Below are 6346 nucleotides of genomic sequence, written 5' to 3'. Positions count from 1 at the left end.
ACTTCCAGAGAGGGGAGCATGTCAGTGCGCGCATCCGATTTCAGTTCCAGAGCGATTCGCGCGATGAGTCCTTGATACTTAGTCGTTTTTGCAAAATTTCTGACTTTTTTGAAAATTTCACAATTTTGTGAAAACTTCCACAAAATGAGGTTCTAGTATGTTAGAGGGCATCCCAGGAGGGCTCCAAAAGTGTGGGTAAAATATATATCCCACAGGGGGAAAATTGAAAAAAAGTTGAAAAAAAAAATTTTTGGGGACTTAGAAAATTTTTCAACTTTTGTCAGACTTCCAGACAGGGGAGCGTGTCAGTGCGCGCATCCGATTTCAGTTCCAGAGCGATTCGCGCGATGAGTCCTTGATACTTAGTCGTTTTTGGCAAAATTTCTGACTTTTTGAAAATTTCACAATTTTGTGAAAACTTCCACAAAATGAGGTTCTAGTATGTTAGAGGGCATCCCAGGAGGGCTCCAAAAGTGTGGGTAAAATATATATCCCACAGGGGGAAAATTGAAAAAAAGTTGAAAAAAAAAATTTTTGGGGACTTAGAAAATTTTTCAACTTTTGTCAGACTTCCAGACAGGGGAGCGTGTCAGTGCGCGCATCCGATTTCAGTTCCAGAGCGATTCGCGCGATGAGTCCTTGATACTTAGTCGTTTTTGCAAAATTTCTGACTTTTTGGAAAATTTCACAATTTTGTGAAAACTTCCACAAAATGAGGTTCTAGTATGTTAGAGGGCATCCCAGGAGGGCTCCAAAAGTGTGGGTAAAATATATATCCCACAGGGGGAAAATTGAAAAAAAGTTGAAAAAAAAAATTTTTGGGGACTTAGAAAATTTTCACACATGTGTCAGACTTCCAGACAGGGGAGCGTGTCAGTGCGCGCATCCGATTTCAGTTCCAGAGCGATTCGCGCGATGAGTCCTTGATACTTAGTCGTTTTTGGCAAAATTTCTGACTTTTTGAAAATTTCACAATTTTGTGAAAACTTCCACAAAATGAGGTTCTAGTATGTTAGAGGGCATCCCAGGAGGGCTCCAAAAGTGTGGGTAAAATATATATCCCACAGGGGGAAAATTGAAAAAAAGTTGAAAAAAAAAATTTTTGGGGACTTAGAAAATTTTCACACATGTGTCAGACTTCCAGAGAGGGGAGCATGTCAGTGCGCGCATCCGATTTCAGTTCCAGAGCGATTCGCGCGATGAGTCCTTGATACTTAGTCGTTTTTGCAAAATTTCTGACTTTTTTGAAAATTTCACAATTTTGTGAAAACTTCCACAAAATGAGGTTCTAGTATGTTAGAGGGCATCCCAGGAGGGCTCCAAAAGTGTGGGTAAAATATATATCCCACAGGGGGAAAATTGAAAAAAAGTTGAAAAAAAAAATTTTTGGGGACTTAGAAAATTTTCACACATGTGTCAGACTTCCAGAGAGGGGAGCATGTCAGTGCGCGCATCCGATTTCAGTTCCAGAGCGATTCGCGCGATGAGTCCTTGATACTTAGTCGTTTTTGCAAAATTTCTGACTTTTTGGAAAATTTCACAATTTTGTGAAAACTTCCACAAAATGAGGTTCTAGTATGTTAGAGGGCATCCCAGGAGGGCTCCAAAAGTGTGGGTAAAATATATATCCCACAGGGGGAAAATTGAAAAAAAGTTGAAAAAAAAAATTTTTGGGGACTTAGAAAATTTTTCAACTTTTGTCAGACTTCCAGACAGGGGAGCGTGTCAGTGCGCGCATCCGATTTCAGTTCCAGAGCGATTCGCGCGATGAGTCCTTGATACTTAGTCGTTTTTGGCAAAATTTCTGACTTTTTGAAAATTTCACAATTTTGTGAAAACTTCCACAAAATGAGGTTCTAGTATGTTAGAGGGCATCCCAGGAGGGCTCCAAAAGTGTGGGTAAAATATATATCCCACAGGGGGAAAATTGAAAAAAAGTTGAAAAAAAAAATTTTTGGGGACTTAGAAAATTTTCACACATGTGTCAGACTTCCAGAGAGGGGAGCATGTCAGTGCGCGCATCCGATTTCAGTTCCAGAGCGATTCGCGCGATGAGTCCTTGATACTTAGTCGTTTTTGCAAAATTTCTGACTTTTTTGAAAATTTCACAATTTTGTGAAAACTTCCACAAAATGAGGTTCTAGTATGTTAGAGGGCATCCCAGGAGGGCTCCAAAAGTGTGGGTAAAATATATATCCCACAGGGGGAAAATTGAAAAAAAGTTGAAAAAAAAAATTTTTGGGGACTTAGAAAATTTTCACACATGTGTCAGACTTCCAGAGAGGGGAGCATGTCAGTGCGCGCATCCGATTTCAGTTCCAGAGCGATTCGCGCGATGAGTCCTTGATACTTAGTCGTTTTTGCAAAATTTCTGACTTTTTGGAAAATTTCACAATTTTGTGAAAACTTCCACAAAATGAGGTTCTAGTATGTTAGAGGGCATCCCAGGAGGGCTCCAAAAGTGTGGGTAAAATATATATCCCACAGGGGGAAAATTGAAAAAAAGTTGAAAAAAAAAATTTTTGGGGACTTAGAAAATTTTTCAACTTTTGTCAGACTTCCAGACAGGGGAGCGTGTCAGTGCGCGCATCCGATTTCAGTTCCAGAGCGATTCGCGCGATGAGTCCTTGATACTTAGTCGTTTTTGGCAAAATTTCTGACTTTTTGAAAATTTCACAATTTTGTGAAAACTTCCACAAAATGAGGTTCTAGTATGTTAGAGGGCATCCCAGGAGGGCTCCAAAAGTGTGGGTAAAATATATATCCCACAGGGGGAAAATTGAAAAAAAGTTGAAAAAAAAAATTTTTGGGGACTTAGAAAATTTTCACACATGTGTCAGACTTCCAGAGAGGGGAGCATGTCAGTGCGCGCATCCGATTTCAGTTCCAGAGCGATTCGCGCGATGAGTCCTTGATACTTAGTCGTTTTTGCAAAATTTCTGACTTTTTTGAAAATTTCACAATTTTGTGAAAACTTCCACAAAATGAGGTTCTAGTATGTTAGAGGGCATCCCAGGAGGGCTCCAAAAGTGTGGGTAAAATATATATCCCACAGGGGGAAAATTGAAAAAAAGTTGAAAAAAAAAATTTTTGGGGACTTAGAAAATTTTTCAACTTTTGTCAGACTTCCAGACAGGGGAGCGTGTCAGTGCGCGCATCCGATTTCAGTTCCAGAGCGATTCGCGCGATGAGTCCTTGATACTTAGTCGTTTTTGGCAAAATTTCTGACTTTTTGAAAATTTCACAATTTTGTGAAAACTTCCACAAAATGAGGTTCTAGTATGTTAGAGGGCATCCCAGGAGGGCTCCAAAAGTGTGGGTAAAATATATATCCCACAGGGGGAAAATTGAAAAAAAGTTGAAAAAAAAAATTTTTGGGGACTTAGAAAATTTTTCAACTTTTGTCAGACTTCCAGACAGGGGAGCGTGTCAGTGCGCGCATCCGATTTCAGTTCCAGAGCGATTCGCGCGATGAGTCCTTGATACTTAGTCGTTTTTGCAAAATTTCTGACTTTTTGGAAAATTTCACAATTTTGTGAAAACTTCCACAAAATGAGGTTCTAGTATGTTAGAGGGCATCCCAGGAGGGCTCCAAAAGTGTGGGTAAAATATATATCCCACAGGGGGAAAATTGAAAAAAAGTTGAAAAAAAAAATTTTTGGGGACTTAGAAAATTTTTCAACTTTTGTCAGACTTCCAGACAGGGGAGCGTGTCAGTGCGCGCATCCGATTTCAGTTCCAGAGCGATTCGCGCGATGAGTCCTTGATACTTAGTCGTTTTTGGCAAAATTTCTGACTTTTTGAAAATTTCACAATTTTGTGAAAACTTCCACAAAATGAGGTTCTAGTATGTTAGAGGGCATCCCAGGAGGGCTCCAAAAGTGTGGGTAAAATATATATCCCACAGGGGGAAAATTGAAAAAAAGTTGAAAAAAAAAATTTTTGGGGACTTAGAAAATTTTCACACATGTGTCAGACTTCCAGAGAGGGGAGCATGTCAGTGCGCGCATCCGATTTCAGTTCCAGAGCGATTCGCGCGATGAGTCCTTGATACTTAGTCGTTTTTGCAAAATTTCTGACTTTTTTGAAAATTTCACAATTTTGTGAAAACTTCCACAAAATGAGGTTCTAGTATGTTAGAGGGCATCCCAGGAGGGCTCCAAAAGTGTGGGTAAAATATATATCCCACAGGGGGAAAATTGAAAAAAAGTTGAAAAAAAAAATTTTTGGGGACTTAGAAAATTTTTCAACTTGTGTCAGACTTCCAGAGAGGGGAGCATGTCAGTGCGCGCATCCGATTTCAGTTCCAGAGCGATTCGCGCGATGAGTCCTTGATACTTAGTCGTTTTCAGAAGTCACAATTTTGACTTCCAGGACCCGCAAAACGTTTGTAAATTGAGCCCGCTCCCCAGTTCCAAGCGTTTTGAGGTGTCCCCGGTTGCAGTAATGCAGCCTGCCCACTAGATGTCGCAAAAGAGACAAAAAGTGAAAAAGAACCAGAATGAGGAAATTCCAGGGAGCCGAATCCGCCTGACAGTTCCAGGCGATCGGGCACTTTTTTGCATGCGTCCCTAAAGTGGGTATAGGGTGACACTCCATGCAAAGACCCAGTTTTGCACACCACCGGCAGAATATATGAGAGAGAGGTACCTCTCAGCCCCGACACATTTCGACTCATTTAAGCTGGTTTTCACCTCCGTAGGCCTGGGTATGCGTTTTGGCTATGAGTCCCTGTTCGGCTGGAGGTCTGCACCTTGGCTGAACCCAGGCTTCCGCAGCTGCGTGGGGGGACTTTTGCCGGTCGCCTATCCCAAGTCAGAGAGGTGTTCCTGGGTTGAAGTGAGCCTGGCCAGACCCCCCCGCGGGCCCTGGTTCTCCACATGGGGGCGCCGTCAAGGCTAAAATCTGGATTTTTAGGCCGAGGAGAGGCTCCATGAGGGCGGATGCTTTTGTGGCTTCGACCCCAGTGCTGTTCCACATCCAGTACCCCCCCGCAAGGGCGCCTGTACCCGAGTCGCGCTTCCAGGACTCGTGGGCACGTATCTCCCGACGACAGGGGTTTGCAGCCTCCGTACTTGGGCAAGTCCCTACATGCACCCCTGCTCTTCCTCCGATCGATCTGGCGCAGCGCTCCCGGGTGGGGAGGTGGCGCCGCTCGCTCGGCCCGGGCTTTGGAGCCCGCGCTGGCTTAAGGTGAGCGGTCCCCTTCCTCCTCTACCCCCGGGCTTCCGACACCTATCTTTGGGCGCGCATGCCGGCCTCGCCTCCCGTCTGCGGAGGTGGCCGAGCCGTGGGGAGTTTGACCCGAACCGAGCGAAGGCAGTGGTCCGACGACCCGTACGGGCGAACGGCGGGGCGCCCACCCAGCCAGGCGTGGGGGCCCGTCGTCCGAATCGCTCCCTGTGCGGGGAAGCACAGCGATCTTCTCCGAGGGCGGCCCTTTTCTTCCAGATGCGTACCCGGCCAGCGGAGGCTCGCGCTGCCCCTCGTGTCCGAAAGGGCGGCCTCCGCGGCGGTGGCGACAGCGGCGGCGGTGGGTGGCCTCTCCGCGCCACTGCCGAGCTTCGCGATTTCCAGTCTTTTCCCGAGCCCCTACGTCAGTGGGGAGGACGACAGAGGTGTGGAGGCAGGCGAAGGGGGTTCTCACCGTGCGGTGTGCCCCAGCCCGACCGTTGCCTTCCCCCTCGACCCTCGTCCTCCCAGGCGGCTCGGCCAGGGAGCAGGAGAGAGAGCGAGAGAGGGAGAGCGGAAACCCCAGAGCCAAGGGGTTAGATGGAGAACGGGAGAAGGAACGAGGGCCAAGAGGTAGGGAGTACGGTGAAAGGCCGACCTGGGATCCCCCTGCGCTCCCGCCCTGGGCGGGGAGCAGCCCTGGGAAGAAAAGCCGCTCGGGCATCCCTTTGAGGTTACGGGCGCGAGCGGGAAGAGGGACTACGCTGGAGGGCGACGCCGACACGGCCAGGCCGACGACCACCCACGTGACCTCAGCGTCGCCGGGTTAGTGCCAGAGCCGCGGCGGACCCCGACGGCCAGCCCCCCTCTCCCAATCCTCGTGCCTGTCCGCCGGTGGGTCGAGGACCCCCCGCGGCGGAGGCAGGTCTAAGCCAGACGGTGGCGCCGCATAGGCCCACCCCCGCACGCCATCTCCCTGAGCGACCCTGTGTGTCGTCTTGGGTGCGGTTGGTGAGACGGGGGCGGCCGTGGCATCCTCCGGAGGCCAGTCACCTCGCCCTCCCCGTGCAAGGGGTGTTTTCCAGACGCCTGCCGCTTCGGGACCATGCACCGCACAGTGAGCCGCTCCTCCCGCACATGTTCCCGGTGCTGCGAGGGCTCCGTTCCCCGGCCC

Source organism: Phyllobates terribilis, unplaced genomic scaffold (assembly GCF_046119375.1).
Source record: "Phyllobates terribilis strain yellow unplaced genomic scaffold, ASM4611937v1 Scaffold_5114__1_contigs__length_54315, whole genome shotgun sequence".
NCBI classification, from domain to species: domain Eukaryota; kingdom Metazoa; phylum Chordata; class Amphibia; order Anura; family Dendrobatidae; genus Phyllobates; species Phyllobates terribilis.
This window is presented reverse-complemented; position numbering follows the sequence as displayed.